Below are 23388 nucleotides of genomic sequence, written 5' to 3' on the forward strand. Positions count from 1 at the left end.
ACAGCAGCACGTTGAATATAAAATCAAGGAAGTGATGTTTGAATTTGTACAAAAGCGGTTAAGCCACAGTTTAAGGATGTGGATGTCAAGTTCAGTGACAGGGACAGCAATCAAGAATAGTTGCACTGAAGATCAAGTCAGCGTTTGATGGAGTATGGAACAGAGTAGTCCTAGCAAAACTGATGGGGGGTCAAAGGGAAAACCTTTCAGAGACTGGACTCATACCTGACACACACAAAGGCTGTTGTGGTTGTCCAGGGTCAGTCATCGCAGCCTCACGACATCGCTGGTTGAGTTCCTTAGGATAGCGTCCTCAGCCCAACCATCTTCAGCTGCTTCATCAATCTTCTTTCCATCATAAGGTCAGTATTGGGGCTGTTTGTTGACATCCAACAGTGTTCATCCCCATTCACAACTCTTTCAATAAGGAGACTATCTAAATCAGATTCTTTCAAACCAGAATGGTATCGATATATGTTAAAGGTCATCTGCATTGGACAGTAGTCTTTAGTCAATTCAATGAGATCTTGGAAGCCTTGGTTATGTATAAATACATAACTCTACCTCATGATTTTCCATTGTGGCATTCCTGACAATGAGCTCACCCTTCACTGTGGACAATTTCAGTAAAATTCCTAAAATATGGCATTATTGATAACAAGACAAATGATTATAAAATTGCAAGAGAAATTTCAGAAGACTTTTGGGAACCATCCATTCTGTGTTAAGAAATTGTGGGGTCACTTTTTGGTCCCAACATTCGGGCTGTGGGACTGCTGCACATCGTGCTCTTGTGAATTAGGCTATGGTTAAGCCCAACCTAATTATATATCCACTGGCCTGGATTGTGCCTTCTGCCTGGACTTCATTCAATGGGGAGGGGAGCAATGCAACAAAGCTGCAGCTCTTAAAGGGGAGGTAATATTTTTGACATTAAGAGGATGCCAGACACTAATAATTCAATCACTGGAAAGCAAAGGTGCAGCCTTCAACGAGGCAGCTATGCAGCTATTCCTTCAAGAGGTGCGAAAGCAAGCTTGTCCTGTTTGGCACTGACGGGCACCCTCTCCCCAGGTGAGTCATTTCAACTGCATGTGATCAGGCAGCGCAACAGAACAGGGTGGTGTCCCATATTGAGCGAGTCTGGCAGCAACAGAGAAACCAGTTTGCTATCGTCAGAATATCAGTCCATGTAAGATACACGGTAAATCAGCCAAGTACAATGAGTTTCCTTTCACGTGTTACAGCTCAACTGAGGTTGCATGCAAAGCACTTAGACAACCTTATAGCGCTTTCCCAGCTTCACATGCACGCCCCGCACTGCATAGGAAAAGCAATTTCTAACTGAAGCATCAAACTGAAACTTTTATGGCACTAACATCTATGGAGCAAGCTTCAACTAAGCCTAGCTGCATGATATATGTTCCTTTGCTTGCAAATGCTGGCGAGCAGGATGGTCAAGATGGGCACTTTGGTGTTAACTTTAATGTTTTCTTCCAACTTCCAACATCTCAAAGCTAGTCCTATGTTTGTAAGACAAGGCGACACACAACAGAAAGGAGCAAACCTGAACAGGAGGCGAGCCCTGAATTTTCCGAACTATATTTGAGGAGGTTGCACTGAAACTCCTGGGGCTTGACACTAGAGAGGGAATGGGGCAGGGTCCTCCTCTATGGTATTCAGCGATGCATGGCTGGGATCTTGTCCACAAAGTGGCAGACCAAACACTGGTCATATCTCTGGTCACCCTGTGAACAGACTTCATCTACTAAAATGGGGCAAAGACCAATTTCTGGAGCAATCAACCCCCAAAAGAGACATGTTTAGTGGTAATATAAATGTACTGTGTGTGTACTACATTAATATATTGTCTTTCACATCCTCAGGACATCCCAAATTGCTTCATAGTGTCAGCTGTGGCTCAGTGGGTAGCACCCTCGTCTCTGAGTTAAGAAGGATTGTGGGTTCAAGTCCCACTCCAGAACCTCCAGCATAAATATCCAGGCTGACTCTCCAGTGCAGTGCTGAGGGGGTGCTGCACTGTCAGAGGTGCCGTCTTTCAGATGAGACGTTAAAACGAGGCCCCATCTGCCTTCTCAGGTAGATGTAAAAGATCCCTTGGTACTATTTTGAATTAGAGCAGGGGAGTTAACCCCAGTGTCCTGGCCAATATTTATCCCTCAACCAACATAACAAAATCAAACAGATTATCTGGTCATTATCACATCGCTGTTTGTGGGAGCTTGCTGAGCGCAAATTGGCTGCCGCGTTTCCCACATTACAACAGTGACTACACTTCAAAAGTACTTCATTGGCTGTAAAGCATTTTGAGACGTCCAGTGGTTGTGAAAGGTGCTATAGAAATACAAGTCTTTCTTTCTATAGTCAATGATTTATTTTTGAAATGTAATTCATTTAGGCGAATGCAGCAGCCAATTTGAACACAACAAGGTTCTACAAACAGCAATGAGATAAATGATCTGTTTTGGTGGTGTCGGTTGATCGATAAGTGTTGGCTAGAACACCAGGAGAACTCCCCTGCTCTTCTTCAAATTGTGCCATGGGATCTTTTGCATCGAGCAGAAGAAACAAACGAGGCTTCGTTTTACCATCTGATTGAAAAGATGGCACCTCTAACAATGCAGCACTTCCTCAGTACTGCATTGAAGCATCAGCCTAGACTTGTGCTCAAGTCCTGTAAGTGGGGCTTAAACCCACAACCTTCTGATTCAAACTGCACTGACACTTTGGTACCTTGAGAACAGATCCTGAGGTTGCAGTGTGCACCATTGCTCTCGAGAAAACTTGTTTCCTGCGTGAACTTGGCAACATTTTCCATAGGAGTACTAAAAACACTACAGCAAATCCCTGGCAGTCAGGATAGATTATAACTAATAGTCCTGTTCATTGTTATGCAATATTGTGTTGTGTTGATAGTCATAAATGGTGAAGCTCATTCAGTGGGAGGAGTTGAGTTTGAACATCAGTTAAGGTTAGTATTTGGATTTGCAACTGTCTGGTTGAGGGGCAGATGCTGTACCCCGTGTTGTAGTATTCCATTTCTTAGCCGCTCTGCCTCTCCACCTCCATTCCTCTCCTTTAAGACCTTCCTTAAACCCACCTCTTCGGCCAAGATTTTGGCTATTCCTCCTCACATCTCCTTCTCTGTCTTGGCACCCATTTTGTGATTATGCCTCTGTGAAATGCTTTGGGACATTTATCTATATTAAAGGTGCAAGTTGTTAGGTCTACAGCAATGGTGCCATTTTAGCAGTCTTTCTGGTTAACTTTACATTTAAATAATACATTATTGGCCTTTTTCTCTGGTGGACCTCTCCCAGAAACAGAGCAACCTCACATCTCAAATGACCTGTCATTTCTGATGACTTTTACTTAACTTGCTACATTCACAATGCAAAAAGGCTGCACTCCTGCTAATTGTACTTCCTATTAAACTCCAGGTAACGCCTAGTTTCATATAATTCATTACAGCATTTCAAGGCATAAGAACACAAGAACATAAGAAGTAGGAGCAGGAGTAGGCCATACGGCCCCTCGGGTCTGCTCCGCCATTCAATAGGATCATGGCTGATCCGAATTTAGACTCACGTCCACTTCCCTGCCCTCTCCCCGCAACCCCTTATTCCCTTATCAGCTAGGAAACTATCTCCGTTTTAAATTTATTTAATGTCGCAGCTTCCACAGCTCTCTGAGGTAGCAAATTCCATAGATTTACCACCCTCTGAGTGAAGAAGTTTCTCCTCATCTCAGTTTTGAAAGGGCAGCCCCTTATTCTAAGATTATGCCCCCTAGTTCTAGTCTCACCCATCAGTGGAAACATCCTCACCGCTTCCACCCGATCAAGCCCCTTCACAATCTTATATGTTTCGATAAGATCGCCTCTCATTCTTCTGAATTCCAATGAGTAGAGGCCCAACCTACTCAACCTTTCCTCATAAGTCAACTCCCTCATCTCCGGAATCAACCGAGTGAACCTTCTCTGAACTGCCTCGAGAGCAAGTATATCTTTTCTTAAATATGGAAACCAAAACTGTACGCAGTATTCCAGGTGTGGCCTCACCAGTACCCTGTATAACTGCAGCAAGACTTCCCTGCTTTTATACTCCATCCCCCTTGCAATAAAAGCCAAGATTCCATTGGCCTTCCTGACCACCTGCTGTACCTGCATACTAACCTTCTGTGTTTCATGCACCAGGACCCCCAGATCCCTTTGTACTGTAGCACTTTGCAGTTTCTCTCCATTTAGATAATAACTTGCTCTTTGACGACTTGTCCTCAGTGAGTTCCAACTGGGCACAGTGGCCATCAGAAAACTGCTGCATTGTATCACGTACCTCTGACAGCCTTATAATGAAACAAAAACACAGCTTTCACCCAGCAGCGCTGCTTTTTTTTACATCATTTCTGACGGGGTACAAGTTGTGTTCTTCACCCCCCCCCCTCCCCCTCTCCAGAGTCCTGATCAAGTGGAAGGTCTTTCAAAAAGTAACAGTTGTCTCCAGGAAACATGGCATCAATGCCAGTGAACAGTGCATTTTCCCTCTGTTTATTGAAGGTATCGTTACCCAAAAATAAAAGTGTTACAGTTAGTCCCTTGCCACTTGGCCACAAGGTGCTATAGCTGCAGCTGGTAAGTGACAAACTACCCACTCATTAATTGTACGGTAACCCTTTCTACAGATGCACAAGCGTTTGCCCTTCAATAGGGCACCAATTGGGATTAATTAACTGCTCATTATACTGAGGCTGCGTAGAATTGGACCTGCCCCAAATAAAGTTCCTCCAAGACATTCTGGCATGATATTGGTCCCTTTCACAGCATCCTATGCATTATACAAACATCAATTGTGCTGTGATGGTTTAACACAACAGGGGATACAGGTAGGAGTCATTTCGGCAAAGATCTATCACATTGGCAGTCTTACACTGGCAATGCCACAGTACTTGTCGTGTTGCTATGAGGGACTAATGTACTGAGGAGCATCATGAAAATACTCAAATGCAATCGAGCTTTTGTAAGACGCAAACGCATTAGGGGGTCATTGGGGGGGGTCACCCGCCCATTGGGAATCTGACGAAATCGGTTGCAACGCTGGTTTGACTCTGCGTCCAATTTTACTCTCTAATAAATCAACGGAGCGTAATATTGGGCGGGGTGTAAAACCAGCGTTCCACCCAATCCCGCGGGTTTCCTGCCCGGTGAACTAGGTTAACATTACCCTCATTGAAACCCTTACGCATCATCTGTTTCTAAATTCAGGTGGTTTAGGGGCTTAATTCTTTTGCCATTGGTATTACGAATGGTGTCATGTTTCTCTAAGTTAGAAATACATCACAACTGATAGGGAAATGGGCATAGACAACACTGCATTCCTTCGTAATACAGAGGCGATCTGACATGATTTTTATGCTACGAACATTATGTTGTACCATTACATTTACAATCTTTGTCCAATAGATAAACAGTGCCAATGTTAACTACAGATCAATCATGCATGGGGTCCTGGAGCTAATGGAGCCCCTGTTTGGTCAGAAATCAATATTATTTCATTCTTGCTCTGGAGTGCCGATAAACAATTAGTGTTATTTCAATAAGTGTTGTGCAGGATCCCTAAGGCAGATAAGGATGGCACTATGCATAACCTAATGCTATAACCTAACAACTTGAAATAGCAGAAAGACAAAACAAAGGTATGAATTTTTAAAACAATATGCCAAACTTAAAATCATTAGACTAAAAAAGTCTGACATACTTAAATGATTGTTATGCCTTTCACGTTAATAAAGCAAATAACATTGTTTAATTTCAGTAGAACCAAGCTATTGTATGTTAAAAATGCTCTTAGAATTCCTGTCAACTAACAGAAACGAATATGTCCATTTTACATAGAAACATAGAAACATAGAAGATAGGAGCAGGAGTAGGCCATTCAGCCCCTCGAGCCTGCTCCGCCATTCAATGAGATCATGGCTGATCATCCAAACTCAGTACCCTGTCCCTGCTTTCTCCCCATATCCCTTGATCCCTTTAGCCTTAAGAAATATATCTAACTCCTTCTTGAATAATTGAATAATTTTAAGGTCAGTTTCAGATAGAGTGCCATAACCATAGACAGTCATTTAGACACAGTTCCTCAGCTATGAGTTTCCTATTGAGAGTAGTTATCTGCTTCTGTTCACGAATGGCTCAATTGATACAAGCACTAATCAAGGTGAGCCCTGGGTTGGTATCCCCAATCTGTGTTGAGATGGCAGTGCTCAGGCAGAGTGGTACCAGAGGCATTATAGATGACTGCAGGACCACCTAATAGGGAAGAGGAATTACATCAGCCAGGGTTTTCTGTTTGGTGTCAGCTGTGGCTCAGTGGGTAGCGCCCTCACCTCCCCTGCTCTTCTTTGAGTCTGAAAGTTGTGGGTTCAAATCCCACTCCAAAGACTTGAGCACAAATATCTAGGCTGACACTCCAGTGCAGTACTGAGGGAGTGCGGCACTGTCGGATGGTGCTGTCTTTCAGATGAGATATTAAACCGAGGCCCTGCCTACTCTCTCAGTTGGATGTAAAAGATCCCAGGGCACTATTTCGAAGAAGAGCAGGGGAGTTATCGCTGGTGTCCTGGGGCCAATATTTATCCCTCAATCAACATCACTAAAACAGATTATCTGGTCATTATCACATTGATGTTTGCGGGAGCTTGCTGTGCGCAAGTTGGCTGCTGCATTTTCTTACACTACAACAGTGAACTGTACTTCATTGGCTGTAAAGTGCTTTGGGAGATCTGGTGGTTGTGAACGGCGCTATAGAAATGCAAGTCTTTCTTTTCCTGATTGCTATCCACTGGCTGCAGCTGGAAAGTGGCCATGCATAGACATTAGCTGAGAAAAGATCAGGGCCGCCTCAACTGAAAGCCTGCTGATGTGCACTGTCCAGTGTAGAATGGCCACTGAGTGAGGTAGAGTGAAGGTAGGGGACCCGTGAATCCATACTCCTGTATACATCAGCGCCTTCAGGAAGGGAGTGGCAGGGATTGTGGCAGCTGTTTTAAAAGACCTACTCCCAGTTTTAGCTGCTGATCCCCCATAACTAGTGGCCCCGATTTTAACTCCAGGTGGATTCCCCGCTCAGGCCCGAGTTAAAATGACAGTCGGGTCTCAATGATGTCATCGGGCCGCAACATGCATACGTAAAGAAGGACCCTGTTGGATCCGGGCGTGTGTCCTTGCTGCCTGCTCAGGAGAGCAGGTTAAAATTGCAGAGGTTGTGATCATGGCGGCTTTCGGACAGGTTTCTGCTGAGCGAGTAGGGTTAACATCGCCCCAGTGTGATTGTGAATTTTATGGCGAGATATCTTCGGCTCCAGTGCCAACAACAACAACAACTTGTATTTATATAGTGCCTTTAACGTAGTAAAACGTCCCATGGCGCTGCACAGGGGTATTTTAAGACAAGAAATTTGACTCTGATCCACATAAGCATAAATTAGGGCGGGTGACCAAAAGCTTGGTCAAAAAGGTAGGTCTTAAGGAGCGTCTTAAAGGAGGAAAGAGAGGTAGTGAGGTGGAGAGGTTTAGGGAGGGAATTCCAGAGCTTAGGGCCTAGGCAACAGAAGGCACGGCCGCCAAAGGTTGAGTGATTATAATCAGGGATCCTCAAGAGGGCAGAATTAGAGGAGCGCAGATATCTCGGGGGGTTGTGGGGCTGAAGGAGATCACAGAGATAGGGAGGGGTGAGGCCATGGAGGGATTTGAAAACAAGGATGAGAATTTTGAAATCGAGGTGCTGCTGAACCTGGAGCCAATGTAGGTCAGCGAGCACAGGGGTGATTGGCGAATGGGACTTGGTGCGAGTTAAGACACGGGCAGCCGAGTTTTGGATGACCTCAAGTTTACGTAGGGTGGAATGTGGGAGGCCAGCCAGGAATAGTCAAGTCTAGAGGTAACAAAGGCATGGATGAGGGTTTCAGCAGTGGATGAGCTGAGGCAAGGGCAGAGACAGGCGACGTTACGGGGGTGGAAATAGGCGGTCTTAGTTATGCTGCGGATATGTGGTCGGGAGCTCATTTCAGGGTCAAATATGACACCAAGGTTGCGAACAGTGTGGTTCAGCCTCAGACAGATGTTAGGGAGAGGGATGGAGTCAGTGGCTAGGGAATGGAGTTTGTGACGGGGACCGAAAACAATGGCTTCAGTTTTCCCAATATTTAATTGGAGAAAATTTTTGCTCATCCAGAACTGGATGTCGGACGAGCAGTCTGACAATTTAGAGACCGTGGAGGGGTCGAGAGAAGAGGTAGTGAGGTAGAGCTGGGTGTCGTCAGCGTACATGTGGAAACTGACGTGTTTTCAGATGATGTCGCCAAGGGGCAACATGTAGATGAGAAATAGGAGGGGGCCAAGGATAGCTCCTTGGGGGACACCAGAGGTAACGATGCGGGAGCGGGAAGAGAAGCCATTGCAGGTGATTCTCTGGTTACGATTAGATAGATAAGAATGGAACCAGGCGAGTGCAGTCCCACCCAGCTGGACAGCAGAACACCAGAAATATACTACCTGCTAGAAAAGGTATGTTTGCTTGTTTGATTGTCAGCCGTGGCTCAGTTGGCAGCACCCTTGCCTCTGAATTGGAAGGTTGTGGGTTCAAATCCCAGAGATGTGAGCACAAAAATCTAGGCTGATGCTTCAGTGCAGTACTGAGGGAGTGTTGCACTGTCGGAGATGCTGGGCTGGATTTTCATTGAGGAGGCGTGTAGGAGGCGGGACTACAACTTTTGGGGTTGTAGTCCCGCCTCCATCGAGTTGTGGCCAACCCACACGGTTTTCACTTGATTGACTTTGTTGAGCCCACCCAGCGGGCTCAGTAGGCCAATTAAGGGCCACCTGACAACAGTTGACGTCACAGACAGACATTTCATCTGTCAAGACCTTTTGACAGATGAAATATCAGCGTTTCACAGCTGTTTGAAGCTGTCAAACACTGACAATCTGTACTCTAAGTTAATTCCTTCCTCTCAGGATGATTTAGAGATCTCCCTGGAGCAGAAAGCTGAATGCTGCAGATTTTGACAGATCGCGGCCATTCTGCTTTCTGTGCCGGTGAGATGAGGGACTCCCGAGACCTGAAGGAAGGAAGGCTGTAAAGGTAAGTACATGTAAGTAAAATTTCTTTAAACACTTTACACACACCAAACACACTTACCTCTGCACTCATGCACCCATCACTCACCTGAACACCGGACATCTCGACCCCTCCAAACCCTTCATCCCGATGGCCCGCCTCGCTAACTTGGCGTGGTTTGGAGCCATCGGGAATCCCACATTTCACCAATAAAAATAGGGATTAGGCTAAAAACTGCCTGTTAACTACCTGTTAACGGGCAGTTAATTGGCACTAATCCCCTTCCCACCTCGGGGAGGTGGGTCCCAGCGCGGGTCGGGTACCTGCCTCCTTTGAAACTGGCATGGAGGCGGGTTGGGGGCGGGATGGGTTCGTGCCCCCCGATTTCGAGATTTTAACCCCCCACACGTCTCCAATCCCGCCTCCACGGCTCAATGAAAATCCTGCCCACTGTCTTTCAGATGAGACGTTAAATCGAGGCTCCGTCTACTCTCTTAGATGAATGTAAAAGATCCCATGGCACTATTTCAAAGTAAGAGCAGGGGAGTTCTCCCTGGTGTCCTGGCCAATGGTCGTTATCACATTGCTGCTTGCTGAGCGCAAATAGGCTGCCGCGTTTCCCACATTACAACAGTGACTCCACTTTAAAAGTACTTCAGAAATCACAGAAACCACACAGTGCAGATAGAGGCCATTTCGGCCCATCGAGCCTGCACCGACACATATCCCACCTGATCCCCGTAACCCCTATACCAACACATATCCCACCCTATCCCCGTAACCCCACATATTTTAATCCCCCTAACACTAAGGGTCAATTTATCATAGCCAATCAACCTAACCTGCACATCTTTGGGCTGTGGGAGGAAACCAGAGCACCCGGAGAAAACCCACGCAAACACGGGGAGAATGTGCAAACTCCACACAGACAGTCACCCGAGGCCGGATTCGAACCCGGGTCCCTGGCGCTGTGAGGCAACAGTGCTAACCACTATGCCACCGTGCTGCCCTTCATTGGCTGTAAAGCGCTTTGAGACATCTGGTGGTCATGAAAGGTGCTATAGAAATGCAAGTCTTTTTTCTTTTATTCCTGTCACCTTTTAATATAGTTTATTTGCAGCAGCAGATGGGATGATCGAAAACGACTGCAGCTCGTACTCTGAATCATTACTTGTGCTTATTTTTTTTTAAATGGGGCAAGCAAACTAGGCAATATATTTTAATTAAAGGCAAAGACTACAGTTAAAAACTTTGCTGTTAGAATGCATGCGTGATGAAGTGATCAGCAAATGCAGCAAATATTAAAACTTAATTCAAGCACTGGCTTTCCACATATGAATGAATAATTATGTTGAGGGCCCTGGGGCAAATATCTGTGAAACCAACAAGTAGATCTTAATAATGTCTTTTGTGACACGCGAAGGATTGAGTTGTACTTGGAAATGATCTCATTCAGTGTGGAAATGCTTTGAATATTTAGGTCAAAACATAAAATATAAATGTGTTACTTTTGTATATACAATGTGTGATACACCAAACAATATTTTGTGAGAGCTAATTAAAACCATGGGGATTGGGGTATCTATTAAAAAGCACTTCTTTACACTTTGAGTGCATTTAGTTCATTTGTTGTATAAAATATATCACATGGTCTTTCTTCATTTATTACTTTCATGCATTGGTGTTTCAATTAACAAGTAATTACAGAAAAATAAAATGAAGTGGACAAGAAAAATAGTCATTAGGAAATATTTTTTCCTTTCTTATCTGGAGTCACTGAAATTAAGCTAACATTCTATCATTAATTTGCGTTAAAAATACATTCCTGGGGATTTATGGGCACAATAGACCCTGTTTCACATCTGGGACAAGATTTCAATTCATTCCCTCTCCTTTTGCGGTAAGGGTCCTGCCTGAAATGACGATGGGCATTTTAAACCCGCCTTCTCATGGGTTCATACCTACAGCACCAAAGCTGCCAATAAATAGGCACTAAATTGCCGTTTATTCTCCGATAAACTATAAGTGAAGCGGCAGTCGCAGACGCTCTTGTGACATTGTTGCACAAGGTGTAGGGAACTCTATTCTGCAGCTAGCCCATGCTGTATCTGACCTGAGAGTGCTTGATGCTGCTGGTGATTGCCAAAAGTGAGCAGAGTGTTCCATCCCACATCCCTCTTCCTGATAAACACCATAAAAACGACCAGGAAATCAATGTTAAACAATATAGTGGGAGGCCATGAAAAAATAGAGAATATTTACAAATAAACAACTATCGCATCTGTTGGACAATGAAAAGATCTGCTGAGTTCAGAACATAGCAGTTGCTAGACAAACAACGACCAAGATCCATCTAGTTGGCCTTCTACCATCCTGTTAGTCGCATGATACACCGATAATGGAGTCGTTGACTAATCATAGCAATCAATCTCTATCAATTACTCTACAACAGACAATTAAGGGGCATTTTTTATATTTTTTCCGTTTTAGGTTCCTTGCTGCACAGCTCATTTGTTTCAGTCAAGTTAAGACTACAGATTCATCAGTACTGCTCCATGCTAGATTGACAAGGGAGTACTCCACTGCCAAGCTTTGCATTCTCTCCAGTAGCCTCGCTAAGCATGGAATAGGAGGTTTACAGTCGGGGTTGGCAGTTGGGTTTGACGCTCTCTGGTTAGCACTCTGATACCCCACCTCCCATCATGCTTCCCTCTGAGGGCACAGAAGCCGTTATTTTTTTCTTTCCAAAACATTTTTTCCATTATAAACTGCTGGAGACCTGCATTAATTTGTTTGGTGATTGACCTCGCAACCAGATACTGTGAAATACTTGACTTCAGCTGTTTATAGTGATCTCATAACCATTTCCCAACAAGCCTTCTTTTCTTTGAATGAATAGTTTAGCCCAGACATATATCTGTTTCAGTGACATCTCAGTTAGATAGCCAATTTCAGCTTCCTTCTTCCACATCCTATCAGGTTTACTGTCAGTATCTGCTTACCTATATTGCTTAGCATTCCTCAGTTGTAACATCAGTTTACTCCAACTCACTCTGTAATATATAACTCCAGCTCAGATCTTTCTTAAGCAATAGGCTCGCTGCTTTACTATCTTGGCACCCTATTCGATCTCGAGCTCAAATCAAATCAAATCAACTTTTATTGTCATTGTTAGTGCACAAGTGCAGTACAACGAAATGTAGGCTTGCGGCTCCCGAGAGTGTACATTTAGATTAAGACATTTAAACATTCAACATACATTTGGCTTGTAGTATATTAACATAAATATAACCATAATAAAGTGCATTGGCAGATGTGCAGGCTTTAGAGTTTATTGTGAAGCTGTGCTTCCGACCTTCGGAAAGATTTCTCCATCGCAAAGATTGCTTACCTCAACCTTAGTAACATCACCCACTTACACCCCTACCTCACCCCAGCTGATGCTGAAACCCTCATTCATTCTTTTGCCACCTGCAGGCTTTATTATTCCAAGGCCGGCCTCCCATCCTCCAACCTCCATGCACCTCTGCTCTCCCAAAGCCCTGCTGCCCATAACCTATCCCACACCAAGTCCCTCTCGCCCACCACCCATGCAGTGACCTACATTGGCTCTAGGTCCCCACAACACCCCAAATTTAAAATTCTCACCCTCATGTTTAAAGCCTCGCTCCACCCGACCTCTATCAGTCCTACAACCTCCAGAAAACTCTCTGTCCCTCCAACGCTGGCCTCTTATGCATCCCCTCCCTTTGCCCTACCATTGGCGACCATGTCCCTTCAGCCACCTAGACCCCATGCTCTGGAATTCCCTCCCTAAAACCTTCAACCTCTCCACCTCCCTTCCGTCCTTTAAGGCCCTCATTAAAACCCATCTCTTTTACTAATCTTTTAGTCAGCTGTCCCATTATCTCCTTTTTTGGCTTAACATCTGAGAAAAATCATTAAAAAAAATTGCATAACAAGCTAATAAAATTGTTTTTATGAAATTACTTTTGTAACTAATATTTGGGATGTTTTACATTTGTGCATTAGATTTATATTAACTTTAAAAGGAGCTGACCAGGATAATTTGATTATTGATAATTAATTATGTTATGGATTGACCTGAAATCTATGATATAGGTTTATAGGCATACTTATTCATTCCTCTGAGCATTAGTGTGTCGGGCGAATATGCAGCAAAATTAAAATAATTGTATTCTATATTGTGACACCAGGTATTTTTTTCTCATTTCAAGTTTTAGAATTTTGTGGCACTGGTCTGCCTACTTCTTAGCAGGGAATCGATGGCAATAAAATTGGGCAGGTTCTATAAAGGATGGACGATACACTCAGATTTCCACCCAGCGGTGAAGGCACACATTTATCCCAAAGTGTCTGCATTGGTAAAGCCCAGGTAAAAAGATTGTGTTTCCCAGGTGAAGTAACTCCAGTGTAAGTTGACCACCAGCACAATATGGTTTCCAAGCATTGTCATTTGAGATCAATTTAATGAGACTGGGAGGCCCCAGGCTCAACAGTGCTATCATACATAAGCCCTGCAATCTGCATGACTCTCAAACTAATATGAATACTAGTTCCAATCATTATAAAAACTTTATGATTATATATTAATAAATTAATGATTTAATATTTAATTACCTCCTTAACAAACTAATTGCTGTTTTCCTGGGAGTATTTATGGCCTTGCTCCTTCAAAGCGCTAAAGGTGCTGTCATGACATTCTGTACTGCCGATCAATAAAAGAAATGTCTGATTTATATGCGATAATACTTCGGTGATGTCGTCTTCATCATAATAATGATCTGTTCCTTAGTAGCCATCTGGCAGCTCTTCTTGAGCCCTGGTTTTGCTTCTTAGTTGTCCTTCTCTGTTCAATAGCAACTGCCTAAATCTGCTTTTATTGAGAAACCAAGGTGAATAGCCAAGGCCAATACTGGAGAACACCATTGAAATTAACAAGAGTGGGACAGAAGATAACATCGATCAGGAGTTAATGATTAGGCATTGCCAAGCCTGGGTTTTAAGGGGCTGAAGATTGCAAGATGATAGAAAGCCGAGGGAAGAGAAAGGAAGTCCAATGTCCTGAGGTTCCTGGAAAGAGTAGGAAGCTATCTGATGAGTCCTGGTTTTAACAGAGTGAGGATATAAAGAGGAGAGAGAGCATGTAGCATGGTATTTTGAAGATAAGGAGGAACAAGAGAGGAAAGTTCAGAGGAGCACTGATAGTAGTATTGGTAAAATAGAGAGAGAGATACTGGAAAGGTTGTGATGGAGAGAGCGCAATTAGGAGCTAGAGGTGAGACAGGGATCTTCTGTCAGATGAGAAGTTGTTTCTTGTATCTTGCCCAGGAGTACAAGGAAGATGTTTGAAGAGTTGTTTGCTGCGAGATCATTATCTAGCTCCTGTTCTGATCTTACATCAAAAATAATTCTGATAAAATTAGAAATAAAAGTGTTGGGGAACTGAGTGGCACAGTAATGAAACAAAGAAGTTGCATTTATATAGCACCTTTCATGACCTGAAGATGTCCTAAAGCACTTCACAGCCAATGAAGTACTTCTTGAAGTATGGTCACAGTTGCAATGTAAAAGAGAGAAAGAAACGCATCAGTCAAGCTTCACACAGCAAGGTTCCACAAACACAGACACGAATGGTCGAATGGCCTCCTTCTGTGCTGTAAATTTCTATGATTCTATGAAACAGCAATGAGATTAATGGCCTGATAATGCGTTTTTTCAATGGTGTTGATTGACAGATAAATATTGGCCAAGGCACCGGGAGAACTTCGCTGCTCTTCTTCAAAACAGTGCCCTGGGATCATTCACCTCCACGTGAGAGGGCAGCTGGGAGCTCGGTTGAACGTCCCATTCGAAAGATGGCACCACTGAAAGATTAGCCCAGTTTGAATCTATCCGAGGTTATTAAGGTCCTTTCTCTCTTTCAGTTGTAAAATTTCTATGACATATGAGTTTGGACTGTCTCAATACCGTGATATCACAAAGATTGCCTCTAATTTGGTAATCTCACCCAGAAGCCACAAGGGTGGAAATGTCACACCAATGCGGTATGGGTGCTCTTCTCAGGGTGAGGCTAAAGCACTTTGTTGCGCCGAAGCTGATGGAGCCTCACTCTTCAGCTGACTTGTGTTCTGCCTCACCTGACCGTGAATGCTTGAAACAGAAAGGCTCCCATTCACCTTTTCTTGATGAGCACGTAAATTCACACAAAATACAATTTGCCATACTGTTGGTCACACTTAGCCATTGCCTGTCGGGCTCAACAACAAAAAAAAGACACATGGACCTGGATTTTCTGCTGCATGTGGGCATGTGTCTGAGCGGCACACCATTTCCCAGCATCCTGGTATGCCGATATAAATCACGTCCATGTGAAACGGGCATCCAGGGTTGCCAGGCAGCAGTTATGATATGGAACGACGTGGAAAGGACACAGTAACATTGAAGGGGTTGTCTTATAAAGAAAGGTTGAGCAGGTTGGGCCTAAACATTGGAGTTTAGAAGAATGAGAAGGAATCTTATTGAAACATATAAGATTCTGAAGGGGCTCGACAAGGTAGATGCAGAGAGGATGTTTCCCCTCATGGGGGAATCTAGAACTAGGGGGCATAATTTCAGAATAAGGGGGCACCCATTTAAAACGGAAATGAGGAGGAATTTCTTCTCTCGTGAATCTTTGGAATTCTCTTCCCCAGAGAGCTGTGGAGGCTGGGTCATTGAATATATTTAAGGTGGAGTTAGACAGATTTTTGAATGGTAAGGGAGTGAAGGGTTATGGGGAGCGGGCAGGGAAGTGGAGTCGAGGCCAATGATCTTATTGAATGGCGGAGCAGGAACGAGGGGCCAAATGACCTATTCCTGCTCCTACCGTCTTATGTTCTTATGTAACGTTAAGGCAGGTGTATTTTAGTCACTTCTTCGCCATTTTTTTTTGTTTCTTTGTGTTTTTCCCCTGAGAACACTTGGGTTCTCTTGAACCTTTGCAGTCGATTGCAGATTATTTATTTTTGTACCCCACACCGTTACTGGCGCCAATGAGAAACCTCCACCTGAGGTGATTGGAAGAAGAGGAGTGAGTACCAAACAAAGAGCTCCTGGCAGTTTAGGCCACATGAAAGCTGATATCCATCCAACCGCCGCATCTGCAGACAGTGATGAACATGCCTCGCTTTATTAGACAACTAGTACATGCCGAGGCTCCTATTCCAAAGGAAGCTGGGACAGCAAACCCACTAAGGTAAGTCAGTGCCTTACTAATCATCCTCAGAAACTCATGGTTTGTCATATTTTCAGTGGCATTGCAAGAAAGAAACCACAGCAGCATACCTTCATTGGCAGGGCCTACCAAGATGCCACCAACCGTAATATCTGCAGACCCTGGCACACAAAATAGAGACAGAAGAAGAGATATGTAGACAAATTAGAGAAAATGAACCCCAACTTTCTCCCATTGCATCCCAGCAGCCAGGCAAACTCAGAAAAAGTCACAGGTCAGAGGTTAGGAGTCATACACAATACACCAGCACAAAGGGGAAGCATCATGGGGGAGAAACACTAACATCACACACACATGACAGAAGGTAGGTGTAGAAATTAGTGTACTATTTTTGTCCAGAGATATTCATCCTGATTGAATAGAAGGTGACCGTACAGTAAGAAATGACCATTGATAGTGGTTGATGAAATGGACAGGACAGGTTGCCTAAGGTGTTTGGAGCCATTTGTTTGGTACCATGTGGAGAGAAGGCTTCCTGAAACCACTAGCACAAGCACTTAGCTGGATGCATCTTAGATAGACACTTGGTGCATCAGTTTCCTGGCTATATTGGAATTTCTACAGCACCATTCGCTCGGTCAGTGTTTGCACTCTGCTCTGGCTTTCCTTCTCCATGGTTCTGGCTCTTTGTATTGCAAAGTTGTGGAACATACATCAAACAATGAAGATCTTGGAGATTTGGGAGGGAGGTTTCTTAGGCATCAATGTTGAGGTCCATGGTGAGCTGGATTGTCAATGACAGTGCCTGGCACAATGACACTGACACTCACTATTGTGGAGTTTGCCTGTGGCAGATGGCACAGCTCCATAACAGTGCCCTTGATGTGCCTGTACCAAGTCACCATAGTCTCCTAGAGTTTGCCTGATTGCCTTCAAGGATCAAAGAGAAAGTGCCCAGAGATTTTTCCTAAATTGGCCTAAGGTTTTTTTCCTCTCCCAGGACAACATCGTGTGGTAAAATGGCGGGGAGGGGAGCTGATGTCATGCTAAAGTCACACTACGCCAAGATGGGACTGGCTCGATGGATCAGTTGATCTTTTTCAAATGTCTATATGGGTGTAAGTGCGTGGTAGCAAAAATCAGTTAATGGTGCTGCTTAAAGACATCGGTTCCCAACATGAAAGACCCTGTTGTCCTGTAATGCCCATTTGAAAAAGATGAAATTAGCGTACTGCACATGCAGAGCATGAAAACACGAAGCTTACAGGCTTCCCTATTAAGTAATATTCACGAAAAGATCTGCTTTGACAATGACAGCATTGCACATTCTGTGCAAGAATGCATGCTACTGCTCAGACAGAGTGCAGGGTTTTATGGGCTGGGCTCAACGGATGGGAAGTCAACGAGTTCAGGAACTTGCAATTTTCCAGTCCTCCCATGCACAATTCCCATCAGCAAAGCACTTATTCCAAGAGGAATTTTCAGGCTGCACACACAGAATAATGAACCTCCGCAACAATTTTGCTCATTTCAGCCTTGGGTCTGTGGTAAGATTCTCGCCACTGAATCAGAAGGTTGTCGATTCAAGTCCCACTTCAGAGACTAGAACACATAATCTAGGCTGACATTGCCGCACTGAGGAGTGCTGGCTTTTGGATGAAATGTTGAACCGAGGCCCTGTCTACTCTCTTAGGCGGGTGTAAAAGATCCCATGGTATTTTGAAGAAGAGCAGGGGAGTTCTCCCGGTGTCCTGGCCAACATTTTTCCCTCAACCAACATCACTAAAATAGATTATCGTGCCATTATCTCATTGCTGTTTGTGGGACTGTTTGTGCAAACTGGCAGCCGCATTTCCTACATTACAACAGTGACTGCACTACAAAAAACAAGTATTTCATTGGCTGTGAAGCGCTTTGGGACATCCTGAAGTCGTGAAAGGCGCTATATTCTTGTTCTTCCTATCTCAGTTAATGTCCTTGCAGTAAATCTTTGTCAAAGACACGGACGGACTCGATGGGCCAAATGGCCTCCTTCTGTGCCAGTATGACTCTATGACTTATGACTCTCTATGACATTGTAAATATCCTACTGAAGTCTAGTCTTCCTTGTTTTCACACACATGAACTATGAGAACGTAAAGCACTTGTTACCACTCACATCATAGTTAAACACTTTTCATGCCCATATGAAAAACAAAACAATCAATTTTTTTTAATCGAAAGCAAGATTACTAGAGGCACGAAATGTTTTTTGGCCATTGTGGAACTGGCCTGTTATTTTAGAAAATCACATCATAATGCACAAATTCAAGATTTAAAAAAATATGAAAGCATTGCTTCGGGTGGAGGGGGTCTGGAACTCACTGTCCGAGAGGGTGGTAGAGGCAGAAACCCTCAATGCATTTAAAAAGTACTTGGATATGCAAGACTACGGACCAAGAGCTGGAAAGTGGGATTAGGCTGGATAGCTGTTTGTTAGCTGGCACAGACACGATGGGCCGAATGGCTTCCTTCTGTGCCGTAAATTTCTATGATTCTATGCTTCACTCCAGTATAAATTTAAGCCTAGCACTATTTACCTCCTTGTATGATATAAAATTATTACAAAAATGTAGAATCCTTCAGACACTGGTCATTTGTGTGACAGCGAATCGGTAGCCCATTTTACATCACTCCCGATTTTTATTTCCACGTTAAACTGTCTGCCGATTCGCTATCACCCATTTTACACTGTCGCACAAAGTTCAAAGTACCCCATTATTTGGTACGGACACAGTATGTCGAATTGGATTCTCCTACAAAGGCGGCCCTCTAGAATCTAAAGACACATTCCTCTAATTCTAGAGCACCCCGGGAAGGACACTATGGCCGCGATTTTGCCGGCGCTCAGAGTGCGGGTGTGGAGGCGGGTCAGCTGTCAAAATCAAAATGATCGACAGCAGGTTGGAAGCCCACTCCGAACCCACCTCCATGTAAGTTTCCAAAGTGTCGGGTCTGTGATTTCAGAACAGACCCAACACCAAGTGGCGGGGGAGGCATTTAAGATAGTTAAATGCTTGTTAAATGCTTTTTAACTACTATTTTGCCAGCCTGTTTCTATTTTACCACTTTTTTAACGGGGTTCACGTCGTTCGGAGATCACGTCAGGTAAGTAGGTCGGGTTCTCTGTCTCCCCATTGTTGTGACTAGGTGACAGCTGCAAAAGTGGTATGAAAGATACCATTTCACAGCTGTTCACTTTCCAATGTCAGAAGCTTGAGTCTTCAGGACTTGGAAGACACTTTTGAGCTTTGAGTTTGGAAGTGTTTGGAGTAAACTTTCTCTCCAGTGTCACCTCCTTGGAACAAGCTCTCTCACCATTGACAGATCACTTCTGTCATCTCAACTTCAGCTGCCATCTATTACAGCAACACCGGTGCCCTTGAAAAAATCTCACCTTAGTCCTCTGAATCCCTCCACGATCAGCCCAACACTAACATCACCAGGCACACCAACAACAACAACAACAGCATCAACCTTCTCCGCAATCACCTGATGCTGCACAGGACACAGGGCATCAGCACCCGACCACATTGCTGCCTGGGAGGCCAGCGATGGCCTCACCATGGCCAGATTTAGTTCACTTGACGCTGTACACCCTGGCTGCCACATGATGCACCAGGTTGTCACCACCCCACACCAGCACCATAAAGCATTCCTACAATGTCCAGGCCATTCCTTTCACACTCAGCACAATTGGGGGAGGGGAGGAAGTTATGTCTCAACATTCACCGGAATTCACTAAACGTTTCCAAAGGTGAGCACAGATCTGTCCACTAAGGTAAAGTGTTGAAAATATAGATTTCAATGTTTGACAACACATTAACAGAAACTTCACATGAACATTGGCTAAACCACCCAGGTGCCCACCCTTGTGTGTTGTTAGTTGGTATGCTTGCAGTAGGTTGAGGGTGAGTGTGAGGGGTGGTTAGTGAGATGGGGAAGTGATAATGTAGATAGAGAGGGATGGGTGGAGGTGCAAGGTAAGTTGGTGTGAATAAAGATGTGCAGGAGTAGGGTAGGGAAGGCAGAGTGATGGGGATGTGATGTGTGGCACAGCAGGATGACGCTGAGTGTGGCTTGGCAGTAACGTTTCGTGATCTGCTCAGATCATTGAAAGGTTTGCGCCACTGCAGCCTGGTCCTCCTGACGACATCCCTGCTTGTGTCCTCCTGTGCAATGTGCAACCAGGCTGTGTTGATCTCCTGGGGAGGCCTCTTCTGCCTATGGGAAGGGAAGAGAACCTCCCTGCGTGCTGTGACTCCCTCCATAAGCATATGGAAGGAGTAATGGGAGAGCCTGGGTGCAGCCGTGCACCTTTGTGCAGTGCTTGTCAGTGTTTGCAACACCTCAATGCTGCAGAACACTGACAGCAGAACGGTCAAAATGAATGTGGACATGGTCCCTTTAAGGAAACCGGCTGATGACGCGTCATCAAATGATGTCATCAGACCCGCTTCCTATTAATTGGCCAGGAACCTCGCTGGGCGGGGCTTAACAAGCCCAATTGACGAAAAATCGTTTGGAGAGTTCGGGCTGCAGTAGGCAGCGGGCTGGGACCACGACACCGACACCGGCTGCCCCACACCCGCCTCGGTCGGCTAAGTTGTGGCCTGTGAAATGGGACAAAAGGCTCCTTCCCTGGAATCAATCTTGTGATCACTGAAAGAATAGGTGAGCACAAATGAAAAAGAAACATGCGGTATCGTGACATTAGATGTTGTTCAGATTATCTATCTTATCTATCTCTATCTATCTATCTATCTATCTATCTATCTATCTATCTATCTATCTATCTTCTATATATATTTTCTATCTTCTATCTTCTATCTATATCTATCTATCTATCTATCTATCTATATATATCTATCTATCTATCTATCTATCTATCTTCTATATATATTTTCTATCTTCTATCTTCTATCTATATCTATCTATCTATCTATCTATCTATCTATCTATATATATCTATCTATCTATTATCATTGACCCAGTAATTCCGTTCCAAATGCGTGAGTACGGTCGGGGTACTCACGCGTCTGGCCGGAGGAAATGCCGGTTTTCAGCATGCACAGCGCATGCGGGGAAAACCGGCATTTCCTGTCCTCTGAACGAAGGGGTTCAGAGGCACAGCGCGTGCGACTGCACAGGCAGCGCGTGCGCAGTGAACTTCGTTGATTTCATTCATGGATTCAGTGAGGTTAAGTCCTTACAACTTACACATGAAAAAAGCAGGAGTAAAGTTGCTCCAGAGGCTGCGGAGGAAGATATATTTTATCGTGGAGCTTCTGAAAGGCAATATTTTTGTTTGGGAAAGGGTTGAAAGTTATTTTAAGAAATGATGAGGTAAGTTTTAAAGTTTAATTTTTTTTTTTAAACGGGTTTTCAGTACTGTAGGTAAAAGGAGCAATGGTGGCTGCGTGAATTGAATTTGATGTGTTTATTAAATGTGAAAATGACTGTTCTAAAATGAATAATGTAACATTTCCAACATTTTTAAGAAAGAAACTTTTCATCAGTAAGTAATTATGTATGCATGTCTGTATATATTCCTTTACGTATATGTATCTATATATATAAATCGGTACTTCTGTCTGTCTGTCATTCTGTCTGTCTGTCATCGCGTGTGCGTCTGTCGGGTATGTGCTCGAAAGTTACAGGGCGTACCTACGCGCGCGTTACCTCCAAAGAAAACTTACGCTTCCGAGACGGTTTTAAGCGTATTTCCATTTCGGCCGGACTAAAATCGCGCCCGCGGTATCCGAAAAAACTTAACATTCCGCTCATTAGCATCTCATTATCCGCTTATTAGCGACAGAGTGACCTCGAGCTCGACCAATCGTACGCCGGGTTGCTGGCGTGTGCCGCCGGGCCAATCGGTGCGTGTGTGGCCGGGCCTTATCGTTCTGAACCGAGGTGAGTCGCCGCCATCTTGACTCCAAACTTTTCCTTTCTTTTTCCCGCTTTCTGCGTCTTAAAAAAAGACGTTGCTTTTAAAACACATATTGTTTTTTAAAAAAATGATTTAGAAAGTAATTAACTTATCTAATCTCATTAATTTTCCTACCTTTCCCCGTTTTTCCAGGTAGGCCTAGAAGCCTCGGCGTCTCCTCCGCACCCACGCCCGAGCTAGGCACCTCCCGGCCCCACTCGAAGGCTGGAGGGCCGAGCCTCAGCCCAGCGCCGCTAGGGTGCGCGCGCAGCAGGAGCTGAGACGCGGCGTCTCTCTCTGACTCGGCCGGGGGGGCGGGGCTTGCTGAGCGTCAAGCGTTACCCTGGCAACCCCGGCCGGCCGTCTTGCACAGCCGCAATCGGCGGTCTTCACCTCGGGGGGGGAGGGCTGCGACCCTCGGGGGGGGGGGCCGCGATCCTCGGGGGGGGGGCCGCGACCCTCGGGGGTGGGGGGGCCGCGCGCGATGCAGGAGCAGCTGAGACGCGGCGTCTCTCTCTCTCTGGCTCGGCCCGGGGGCGGGGCTTGGTCAGCGTCACGGTTACCCTGGCAACCAGGCCCGCCGGCCGAGCCAGAGAGAGACGCCGCGTCTCAGCTCCTGCTGCGCACGCAATCGGCGGTCTTCACCTCGGGGGGGGCGCGACCCTCGGGGGGGGCGCGACCCTCGGGGGGCGGCAACCCTCGGGGGGGCCCCCGCCCTCCCTCCCTCCCTTCCCCCCCGCACCCCCTCCCCCCCTTCACCCCCTGCCCTCCCCCCCTCCCTTCCCCCCGCCCTCCCTTCCACCCCCGCCCCCCCTCCCCCCCCGCCCTCCCTTCCCCCCCGCCCTCCCCCTCCCTTCCCCCCGCCCTCCCTTCCCCCTCCCTTCCCCCCCTCCCTTCCCCCCTCCCTTCCCCCCCGCCCTCCCCCCTCCCCTCCCCCCCGCCCTCCCTTCCCCGCCTTCCCCTCCCCCCTCCCCCTTCCCTCCCCCTCCCCTCCCCCTCCCCTCCCCCCCTCCTCGCCCCCTCCCCTCCCCCCTCCTCCCCCTCCC

General features: G+C 45.4%; 1 protein-coding gene across 2 annotated transcripts in view; it reads left to right on the forward strand.

Moving 5' to 3' along the window:
* c29h10orf71 (chromosome 29 C10orf71 homolog) overlaps positions 1-23388 on the forward strand; it is a 180358-nt gene that overhangs the window by 156154 nt on the left and 816 nt on the right. Inside the window, exon 5 of one of the 2 annotated variants that reach the window (XM_085970378.1) lies at positions 2420-10745. The exons of the other annotated variant lie outside the window; for it this stretch is intronic. The gene's annotated coding sequence lies outside the window, so the exon portion shown is untranslated. Of the gene's footprint in view, positions 1-2419; positions 10746-23388 lie in introns of those variants that run through there. 2 annotated transcript variants of the gene reach the window in all.

Source organism: Somniosus microcephalus, chromosome 29 (genome assembly GCF_052327205.1).
Source record: "Somniosus microcephalus isolate GS21.2 chromosome 29, FLI_Smic_1.0, whole genome shotgun sequence".
Taxonomy (NCBI): domain Eukaryota; kingdom Metazoa; phylum Chordata; class Chondrichthyes; order Squaliformes; family Somniosidae; genus Somniosus; species Somniosus microcephalus.